Source organism: Rousettus aegyptiacus, unplaced genomic scaffold (assembly GCF_014176215.1).
Source record: "Rousettus aegyptiacus isolate mRouAeg1 unplaced genomic scaffold, mRouAeg1.p scaffold_m13_p_1, whole genome shotgun sequence".
Taxonomy (NCBI): domain Eukaryota; kingdom Metazoa; phylum Chordata; class Mammalia; order Chiroptera; family Pteropodidae; genus Rousettus; species Rousettus aegyptiacus.
The window spans coordinates 33621314-33633368 of NW_023416284.1; positions in this window are offsets into that span (position 1 = coordinate 33621314).

Here is a 12055-nt window from a genome sequence, read left to right on the forward strand (position 1 = left end):
ATAAAAGTCCCAAACTTGACTAAACTACCCCTGAACTGTTTTCTGTAGTCAGAGGACTACCAGATATGACTAATTTATATCTCATTTACCCTGCAAATCATTGTGCCAAGGAGGATTACTCCACTTGCTCCTGTCAGTCAGAGTTCACCTCTAGATTTGGAATTTGAGTCAATCACAAAGGAAAATATGAGGAAGGGGAAAAGGGAAGGTAAATGCTGGATAGGCAAGTAATGAACCTCTAACAGATAGAACTTTTTTGATTGGCAAACATATATCAACTAGTATTTTGGTTGACGTCATCTAGAATTCCTGCTAGCCATAAAAACTACTGGCAGTTTTGAGTTTTTTTTCACCACTTCCCTGTCACGTATCCAGCTGTCTTTCCCCAAGACCCCGCTTTTGCCCAGCAAACTCTTATTGACCCTTAAGGATTACCCTCCCTGACCTTCAGTCTAGTTAGGCATCTACACAAGGCTTTCACAGCCTCATGGTTTTCCTCCAGGGCAGCACTTAACATACTGAGATGTGATTGTCTGTTTCCATATCTAGCTCTCCCACAAGCAGGGAGTTCCTCAAAGACAAGGCTAGCGTTTGGCTGTGATTAACAGAACCTAATGCAAACTGTCTTAAACAATAAGAGAATTAATTATGTCTCAAAATATGAAGTCTCTGAGTAGGGCAGGCTCCAGGATTGGGTTGATCAGGTATTCAATGGTGCCATCAAGAATCCATGTTCTTTCCTTATCTCTACCATCTTCAGTGTTAACTTCATCCTCAGGATGGCTACAAAGTTTCAGCCGTCACAAAATCCAGAGAAAGAAAGAGAACATTCTCTTTCTTTGGAATAAGAAAACATTTTCCAGAAGCTCTTCAGCAGACTTTCCCTCATCTTCTTGGGCACCCCCACATTGGTCACTGGGAAGGGGAAGATATTACCATGAAGAGCTTATGATAATCATCCAAGGTAGGATGGAAATTGATAACTGTTTGTGTTAGTTACTATAATAAGGTCTTTCTGTCACTCTTCATCCCCTGAACTCTGATACTCTGTGGTGCATCTGCCCTTGTAACTCCATTTCCCACCTCACCCTGAAATCCACTACCATGGTCGTGCCCTGGACCATAGCCTTACCAATAAATGCATCCCTTCATAACTTCAATTTCAAGCATCTCATTCTCTGATCTGTATTTCCAGCTCACTTTCTTTAATACTGCAACTCCAACAATCTTTCAGTCCTACAGGGACTTATATTTCACTGATGATCCTACACCTTTTCACTGTCCCTCCCCTACTTCATGTCCTCACATACCTTCCTACCCATCTTAAATTTCATGATCAATCATTATAATTACTCTCTTGTACACACTCTACTTTCTTCCCGCCTTCATTTCATGATACTTTTTTTGGTAAAACTAGAACCCTGCTCATACTCAACTCTCAGCTTATTCTGTGCAGCAAGACCCTTGAGTGTGACTGGAGAAAAACACACAACAATGTTAATTAGTCTGATTCTACTCTTATCAGTTTTTACTGCTGAATGGTAAAGCTGCTCAGCAATTACAATATACTAGTCCCTTTCATCTTTCATTATCCTAGGTGATCTCTCATCAGATTTCCAGTCTCCTAAAACCTCCAACACCTCCTTTCGTGTGCTTGCTTTTGGCTGCTTAGTCTGGTTCCTATTTTACTGAGAAAACAAAGAGAACTTCCTTAGGCTCCTACCACCACATCTAGCCGCCTAGCTATATCATGCCTGTACCCTATGCTTTCTCTGCTCATGTGGATTCACAGTCTGTGAAACCAGCAGAGCCATGGCTCTTTATGTGCAGTAGATCCCATCACTTCTCACCAACTCAAGGACATCGCCCAGCTGTTCTCCCATTTTCTAGCCTGTGTCACTAATACACTTTTTTCTACTAAATAAATGGCTCGTGACCAGGAGTGATTTTGCCCAACCCCCTTCCCAATATACCCTCCCTCTCACCTCCACTCCCCCCCTCCCCACCCAGGGAATGTTTGGCAACATCTGGAAACCCCATGCTTATCACAAATGAGCAGATGGGGGATTCTACTGCCATCTAGTGGATAAAATGCCAGGGATATTTCTAAACATCTTAAAGTACAAAGGACAGCCCTCCACAACAAAAAATTATTCTGCCCAAAATGTTAGTAGTTTTGCAGTTGAGAAACCCTAAACAAGATTGCTTTTATAAGCACATGTGTGTGCGCAAACACACACACACACACACACACACACACACACACACACACACACACACACACACACACACACTGGTATTTCTTTCATTCATCTTTAAAATCCTCCCTTGACTCCACATTCCCTTCCAACTTCAACCTTAGTCCTGCTCTCCTCTGCTACAAAAGTCCTTAAAAGTCTTATCTGCTCTTACTGTGTCTACTTCCTTTCCTCTAAATCTCTCTTAACTTTTCCAGTCTGGCTATGCCCCCAACATTCCATCAGGATTTCTCTTGTTAAGGCCATCAATAACTTCCATACTGTTAAGTCCGACAGTCAACTCTCAGGAGCACATGAGTGAGTTGATAACTACCTATTTCTAGCAATTCTTCACTTTATTTCTAGAATCTACCCTCTTCCGGTATTGTTTCTAATTTTAATAAGTCCTCCTCAGCCTCCTTTTCTGATTTCTATGTTCTGACATCTAAAAGTCCTTGGACTTTTTTCTTATATACACTCACTTCCCTGGTTGCTTCAAATATCATCTATACGCTAATGAATCTCAGATTTTTAGGTTTAGCCTGGACCTCTTCCCTAAATGCCAGACCTATATATCCAATTGCCTACTCATCTCTTCTACCTGAATGTTTAATATGCATAGTATAAAAAGCTTGATATGTCCAAACCAAGCTCCAAATCTTTTCCCTTAAAACTTTCTTCTTCCTCTGTCTTATTCATCAAAGTAAATTATAACTCCATTCTTCCATTTCCTTAAGGTAAAACTGGGTGTCATTCTTGACTCCACCTTTTCACACCCTAATTTGATCTATCAACAAACTTACCAAGCTCTACATTTAAAATACTGTATATCCAAAATCAGATCACTTACTATCTCTACGTCTATCATCTTGATCCTAGCCACCATATTCTCTCCCCTGGATTATTGCAATAGCCTCCTAATTGGTCCCCCTACTTCCACCCTTTTCTTCCTTCAGTCTATTATGAATATAGTAAACAGAATGAAAATGTGATATCATAAAGTAGATCATATAACTTCTTGGTTCAAAACCCTCCAATAGCTATCCATCTTTCTTAGAATAAAAGTCAAAAATTTTATAATGTTCACTCTGCCCCAGTTACACTTGCTTCTGTGCTGTTCCTGGATCATGCTTCGCACACTTCAGCCTCAGGGCTTTTGCACTTGCTCTTCCCTCTACATGAGGGAAAAGCAAGTGCAAAAACAAGAGCATTCCACTCTTGTTTTTGTGAAAATGCAAGATCTTTGCTCAAATATTACCTTCCTAGAGGGCCTTTCCTGACCTCTCTATCTCACTGATACTTCCTGTCCCTCTTCTCTGCTTTATTTTTCTTCCTGGCTGTTAGTGCCATCTAAAATACTATATACTTTATATATTTATGTGTCTGTCTGCCCCTAATAGAATGTAAGCTCCATGAGGATGTTTGTTTTGTCTACTATTATATCCTCAATGCCTAGAACAATGCCTCATACATAATAGGGTTTCTATACTTATTTGTGGAAAGAACGAGCCAACCACAATGACCACTATAGGGAGGAACTGAGACTGATTCTTATGTGAATCTCTGGTGCCTAACAGAGGCACAGAACAGGAACTAGTAAAATAAATGAATCTTCACTGTTGTTTTGAATCTTGTATGTGTTTTGGTGGTTTCTAGTTTCTGATGGGTTATGGTTTCTCATCTTTCTCCATCCCTCAAATATTCCCATGGGGAAACAGAGATCTCTTTGAGAACTCTTTCAAGTCACTTGGTATCTGAGATTTATTATTCCTTTTCTCCTTGCTAATTGGAAGTTTTAACCTGAGACCCTGTACCAGCCTAGCCCTGGGTATATATGATATCATCACACCTGCAGGCTCCATTCTTATAATACCTGTGCTTTCCACCTAATTTTAAGTGTCTGACTCCCTTATCAAACTGATTTCTCCTTCAGTACAAAAATAATATTTGACTTCTCCGTGTCCTTAGTACTCGGGATAGAGCCTGGAACATACTAGGCACTCTATAAATGGTACTTGAACTAAAGTTTTGCCTATTCCTACTTTATTTCCTGTCATTTTATACTCCTCATTCTTTCTGTACTTCCATGTAACCATAATAATACCTTAGTAAATCTATTAATAGACATGTCTTCATGGTGTTGTGATTAAGAGTATAGGCTTCGAAGTACAATAGGCTGAGTCCTGGCTCTAGCTTACTGGTTATATGACTTTGGGCAAGATACTTAACCTCTCTAGCTTCTCTTTCTCTGTTAGTAAAATGGAAATGATAAAGCCACAGAACATTATGGAAAGATTAAATTCAATAGTGTGTACTAAACCCTAGCACTCTGGTATATAATAGCTCAATGAATGATAACACTAACATTCTCTGGCAATAACAACAATAATAATGATAATAAAAATATAACAATAATAATATAGCTATGAGTATCTTGAGGGTCATTGACTGTATCCAGCATCTAGATCCCCTTATAAGGGAGGGAAACAGTGAGAGATGGGGCTGGTGATGCCAGTTGGAACCACATTATGAAGGGTTAAGGATTTTAGCCTTTATTCTTTAGATAATGAAGAATAATCAAGGAGTTATGTAACACCTAAAGCAAAGAGCAAGCTAAAGATGATATTTGTGAGTACCAAATGAGGAAAGCCAGGAGAGCTATGTGGGGCCATGGTAACAACTCATTGAACTTTACAGTGACTGAGATCAGTAATGCATTCAGACTATAGTGACATGATGTCAGCCTTTCACATGTAAACGGAAAATTTCAGTCAAACATCTGGTTGTTTAGTCTACCCAACATCAAAGACCTGGCTGTTCTGAAACTTTCAGTTGTTAGGCTGAATGGTTTTGTTTTCATCTTCATCTAAGAGAACTGGTAGACACAATCACTATGATTTTTGTCAGTTTGAGGGGGTTTTTTAATTATAAAAACATTTTTATGACAACATAAAAGGAATTTTTTAAAAGAAACACAAAACCTCTCTAATTCTGTCTCTCTAAAACAACCGGTTTTATTTTTGCATATTCCCTTTATAGGACATAAAGTTTACATTGCTTACTCCCGGTGAACATATATGTTTGTATCCTTTGCACTTAGTGTTATATTGTAATACTTAAATTTTAATATAATTCATACTTGAAAATAATTACTATATAATATTATCAACTGGATGTACTATATACATCTACTGAATTTTAACATCCTGAGATTGTTGGAAATTTTGTTGTCTCTAAATTTTTATTAAAATGAATAATTTTAGTTTGACTTTTTTCTCTAAATAATATTATAAGATAAACAGTTGAATGTCAAAGTATTTTTATGACTCAGTATAGATTTCTCCATTCCAAATTATATTAATTTATATTGATAACAACAATGAATGAGTTCCCTATTTCACCACAATCTTATCAACATTGATATTATAATCTCAGTGCTTTAAATTTTGGTCAATTGAACCAGTTCTAACATAATAACATGGATATAACATGTTATAATATATTATGTATATAATGTGTATTATATATTATGTGTAACATGTATTTTATGTGTAATGTATTATAATCTATATATGTACTTATCTCTTCTCCTTTCCCAAAACATCAATAAAAACAAATGATATTTTTAAAAAGTGTCAATTCACAATTGTTAGTGGACATATCTTTAGAAAAAGGAAAAGTTAGCAGTGTTGAGAAAGCTGAAATATATGCTGAGGGGAGATTCCAGTGGGAAGCTATAGAAACTACTAAGAATAAGAATAATATTATCTTATATATCTTAGTAGATTTTGGGCATTGTTTTAAGTATTTTGTGTATATATATATATATATATATATATATATATATATATATAAACTCATTTAATCCTCACAACATCCTTTGAAGTAAGTACTATTATTTTCACCATTTTACAAATGAGGAAACTGAAGTATAAAGGTCAAATACTTATTCAAGGTCACATAGCCAAATTTTAAACCCAGGCAATCTGGTCTCAAAGTCCATTCCCTTAACTATTACATTGTACTACCTCTTGAGAAAGGCTCAGTAATTTGAGGCACAGAGTACTATGGAAGGCAGGGGTAAGGTCTGGAGATTGGTTAAAAGTCTGTGTAGAGTGAAGTTAGACTTTCAGGTGCCTTCTCCCAATTCATCCAACCAGACTATTATATCTCCCTAAATCTCTCAGAGATTTAATATATGGGAAAATTGCACCTGAGAGGCCAAAGCCCAGAGAAGTTAGGCACTATAGTAGAAGGAGAGAAGTGCCAGCTGAAAACAAGGAAATTAAGTGAATGTCTGTTTATTGAATGGCGAAGCCTCTGGTCCCCTTGTTCTACTCACCTTAGAGTACTTGCATAGTCAGGCAGCCATACCTATCTCTGCTACCCAAGGAAGAGACTGGAGAAACTGACCAGTTTCAGAGGGAAAAGAAAACCCTACAAATACTGATATTTAGGGGTCCCCAGCAAAATGGTTATCTCCCTGTGACCCCACAGTGAAGCCACTAAACAAGTCCCATCTATTCACACAGAGTTTCTGATTAACTTTTTATTACCTCACTACTAAATATGAAGGTCTGCAAAAATTCACCAGATATTTGAAAAAAGACTCTAAAATGAGAGAAACCAAAAGAAACAAATAGAAAAAAAAGGAATTCAAAGAACAAATTAGGGAAGAGATGAAAAATTTTATACGATCGTCAATGTATTTAGAGAGATAAGAATAGATACTGCATTTATGAAACAAGACTGGGATACTTTTTTTAAAAAAAAAAAGAAAGAAAGAAGAATGAAAACAAAAATTGAAAGCATGACACCAGAACTTTTAAAAAATTAATAGAAAAGTTGAATATTAAAACTGCAGAAATCTCAAAAGAAAAAAAAGCAAAACAAAAAGACAAAGGGTTTTACAGTAGAAGAGATAAGAAAACTGGAAGATCAATTCAAGAGATCCAATATCCATACAATACGAATTTCAAAAAGAGAAAGCAAAGAGACAAAAAGAAATTATTAAAGGAAGAATACAAGAAAAAAAATTTCCAGAACTCAAGATATGTTTCCAGTTTGGAAAGGCTTATCGAGGAACTGAGCACAATAAATTAAAAAAAGAAAAGAAAAAAAAAAAAAACTATGTCAAGATGATTCATTAAGAAACTTCAGAACACTAGGAGATAAAGTGCCATGCTCAAGCTCCCAGTATAAGAGTTATTTCAACCTAGAATTCTGCATCCAGAGAACTACCAATCAAATGTGAAGGTAAAGTTAAGACAGAGACTTGGGGGGGGGGGAAATATATATATATATAAAACTTTTCATATCTCTTTTCCAAGGAGCTACTAAACAGGATATGTGCCACCAAAATGAGGGGGTTAAAAAAAGAAAAGAAAAGAAAAGAAAAAAGAAAAGAAAAAAAGGGCGAGCGAAAGAGAAACATGAGATTGATAAAACAGGAGATACAACATAGAAGAGAGGCAAAGAGAATTCTCACAATGATTATAAAGGAGAATCCTAGGATAACAACTGTTCAACGTGTATAAAAGATTAGAACAGGAAAATAGTGGGCTCCAGAACTTACATCTTCAGCAAAATAATTGGAACAGTTAAATTATCTGACATATTTGATAATGTAGAAAATCATGACAAGAGTACTAAGCAAATAAAAAAATAAAATTATTAATATATCCAGTAAGATAAGGAAATATAATTATAGTACACTGCTATCTTATCAGAAAATAATACTTAAAATAATTTCAAGTGTGAATTTTGATTTAGTCAAATATTATATTTTACCTATATTAGGGAGAAGAATTTGGGGCCTAGAGTGATGGAAGAAGACTGACTCTTGTCTTTCACAATAAGATTTCAAAAGATAATGTCTAAAATTGATAAATAAAAAAAAAACCAGTATAAGCATATTATCTTTTATGGAACTAAATACCAGAAGAAACAGCTAAAAGAGTTTAGAGAGGGGGTTTGAGGTTAAAGATGGGTAAGGCTGGAGATCACAGGTTTTCGTCATTAGTGTTATAAAATTATTTGACTTTATAAACAGTGTGAATATATTGTTTTGATTACTTTTGTAACTGAAATTGTTTTTTAAACATTATGTCCTTTTCATTTGAATTTCCTGAATTGAAGATTTTTATCGTGTGTTTGTGTGCTGATTGAAAGTTATTTTAACAAATTCATTTATGTATGTGCTAGATGTCTTGCCTGGCACTGGAGGTAAATGAGAAAAATTAAATCTTTAGCCTTAAATAGCTCACAATGCAGATTGAGCAAGAAATATAAGTAATCAGGCAGTTATTAAACAGATGACAAGTGCTATAATAGAGAAATATGAAGGGCATTGTGGGAGCAGAAAGGAATGCATATCTGACTGCCTTGAAAGAAGTGAATCTGAGCTGCATCATAGAGGGAGATAATGGAAGGGAGAGCATTTCAGGCAAATGGAATTGATTTGAAAAGGGTTGGAAGTGTCAGCAAGTTTCCTTTGTCACGTTTGTTAAGGCTGCAAGGCAGGATGTGCAGAATGTGGGATTTGCATCAGCCTTTGTTCCATTTTATTTGGGTTGGGTCAAGTTCTGGGGACATTTTAAAATCTCAAAAATGTGCGTGTTCTTAAAATGCAGCTGGAGTCCTGTCTTAGAAGTACAAACAGCTATAGACAGCACAATGTCACAAAAGGGAAGGCCAGGAAAACACTAAAGTATTCAAATTCTTTTGGTATGTGTGTTCTCCAGTGGCCTCAGCGTGCCTGATTTGCCCTGTGAGGGTGACTCCTGAGTTGTAGGCAGAGTTCCTGTCTTTCAAATTATGAAAAATAAGCTTTTTATCCAAGTCTCTCCAAGCAAAAAACAGGCATCATTTAGTCATCTTTCAAAATATTATGCCCAATAGGAAACAGATATTACCTATGAAAATAAACACTAGTGCACACATTCCTTGATTTCCTTTTTACCATCTCTACTACCACCATCCTAGTTCAGGCCTAGATATCAGACCATTGCAACTGAGTCCTGACTGCCTTCTCCATGCCTCGAATCTCTTGCATTCAATCCATTTCTCCTTGCCACCAGACTGATTGTTATTTCTGAAATACACACCTAACCATGGTACTCTTTTGATTTAAAAAAATAAAAATAAAAAATGCCTCCTCATAGCTTATGGGATCAAGTCCAAACTCCTTGGTCTAGCATTCCAGGCCTTCCATTGACTGGCCCCAAACTGTTTTTCTAAACACCCTCTCCTAACATTCTTTCATCCTCTCTCTATGGTTACTACCCTCACCCCCACAGCACACATACCACCACCACACATGCAATGTTCTTTCACTGTGTTTCAGCTTCCCTGAAACGTTATTCTTAGAACACAGTGGACTTTTGTGCCATTAAATATTTGCATGTATTTTTCTCTCTTCAATGCCCTTTGGCCCACAAATTTTCTCCCTATCTTAAAACCCAGTTTAAATGTCTTTACTTATGGTTAAAAGCATAATGTCTGATCCACCAGGATCCAATCTAGGCTTACTACATGTGAGACTTGAGCGACTTACCTAAGTGATCTTTGCTTTAGAAATAGTAATAGAAAATAATAGTATCTACCTTACAGGATTGTTGTGAGACATAAGATAATACATGTAAAACAGAGCTCATTAAATGTTAGCTCTAGTTTAAAATAGTAATAAATGAATAATAGATGAAAAATAAATAAATAAATAAATAAATGTTCTCTTTTCTGAAAAGCTTTACTCATTTCTTCAAGGAAAATTAATCATTTCTCCTATTTACCCCTAGAAAAATTCATCATAAGCAATTCAGATTGCTTATGACATTTACTTTCACATTTCTTGTACTTTATAGAACTTCAGGCATATAGAATGTAATCAAAATGATTTTTTGAAAAATAAAGGTATATTCTGTAATTTTTAAAAATATAATTTCAAAGCTATTAGATAGACATGGATTCAAATCCTAGATCAGCCACATACTAATTATGTGATCTTGGACAGGTCACATAATTTCTGTATCTATAGAAAGAAAGATAATATCATTTATCTGACTGAGGATTCCATGATAATTTTCCTTTCGAGGTCCCCAGGGTCTGCAGATAAGCCTGAAACACTTGGCCAGGCACACAAGTCTCTCCACCATCTGGCTCTTGTCCAGCTTTCCAGCTTCATCTCCCCCATTCTCTCTTGTACTTGTTTCTTTAACGATTCTGAAGTGCTTGCAATTTCCTAAACTGTCCAGGTTTTTGAGTTTTTGTATATGCTGTTCATTCTGTCTGAAGTTTCTCTTTATTCATATCTACTTAGTCAGTTCTTCATCCTTCAAAACTCATTAAAATATTTATTGAATACCTAATTATATATATTCTATGTCCTCTGGTGGTTCAGTGAATGTCTAAATGCCATCTGGAGTAGTCCAGCTGCCCTCGACCGCATCAAACTGAAAAATCAGTGCTATTAAGGCCCTTAGAGTTCACTTAATCTAGCATAAGACTGCCCAAACTGAAGAAATAGATCTGGAGAGAATGCTGACCCAATGTTATGGAGACCTCATTTATCTACTGGTGTGTAACAAACCATCCCAAAGTTTAGTGGCTTAGAACAACAACCATTTTATTACTTATCACAGTTTTATGGGTCAGGAATTCAGTAGGGCTAGGCCAGTAGCTTCTTAGACTCCACATGATGACTGAGGTCACCTAGCAGTATTCATTTGCTTCATGCACATGCCTTGAGCCTTGGCGGGAATGGGTAGAAAGCTGGCTTCATTTGGGCCCCTCTGCCCCTCCAGAGAGTCTAAGTGTGATCTCTCCAGCAGGAGAGATATGATTAATTTTCCTTGAAGAAATGAGTAAAGCTTTTCAGAAAAGAGAACATTTATTTATTTATTTGTTTGTTTGTTTGTTTTTCATCTATTATTCATTTATTACTATTTTAAACTAGAGCTAACATTTAATGAGCTCTGTTTTACATGTATTATCTTATGTCTCACAACAATCCTGTAAGGTAGATACTATTATTGTATCATATTTTATCATAGATAGCTAGAAAGAGGCAGGCGACACTTCATACTTTCTAACTAGAAACTTGCCGGTCAGATCCTCAAGTTCAGTAGATACTTTTTTATTTTCCATGTTACTACAAATTACCACATGTTGCCAAACCTTCCTCTAGCTTCCAATAACTTCCAATTCCTTGACTGTTCTGCAAGTCCACATCAACAATTCTCTTCAGGCTTTTCCAGCTTTCACCAGCAGACTCCTCGAGGTCCTGCAAGTTTCCAGCCATTGCCCAGTCTCAAAGCTAATGTTGCATGACTTGGGTTTTGTGTTATAGAAGTGCTCCATTTCCAGGTATCAACTTCTGTTTTGGTTATTAACTGTTGCCTAACACACTATCTCAAAGCTTAGTAGCTTTTAAAAAATATATTATATCTCTCAATTTTGTGGATCAATATTGGAGTAAGGTTTGGATGTCCAATTCTTCTGCTCTACATGTTGTGAATTGGGGTCAATTGATAGTATTTATTCTGCTGGTAGTTGGGCTGGTCTGGAAAATCTGAGATAGCTTCACTCACATGACTGAGACATTGGCAAGGACAACTGGAAGGCTAGAGCCAGCTAAACCCTTCTCCCTGAGTGAAGGCTGGGCTCAGCCAGGCCCTTTTCCTCTGCATATAATCTCAAAAGCTGCCCATGAGGTCTCTCTGAAAGGGATATCAAACACCTTACATGACACCTAAGGGCTCCAAGAAGCAGTGTTCTAAGAAACAGGAAATGGAAGCCTCCAGTTTTTTAAGTCCTGGGCT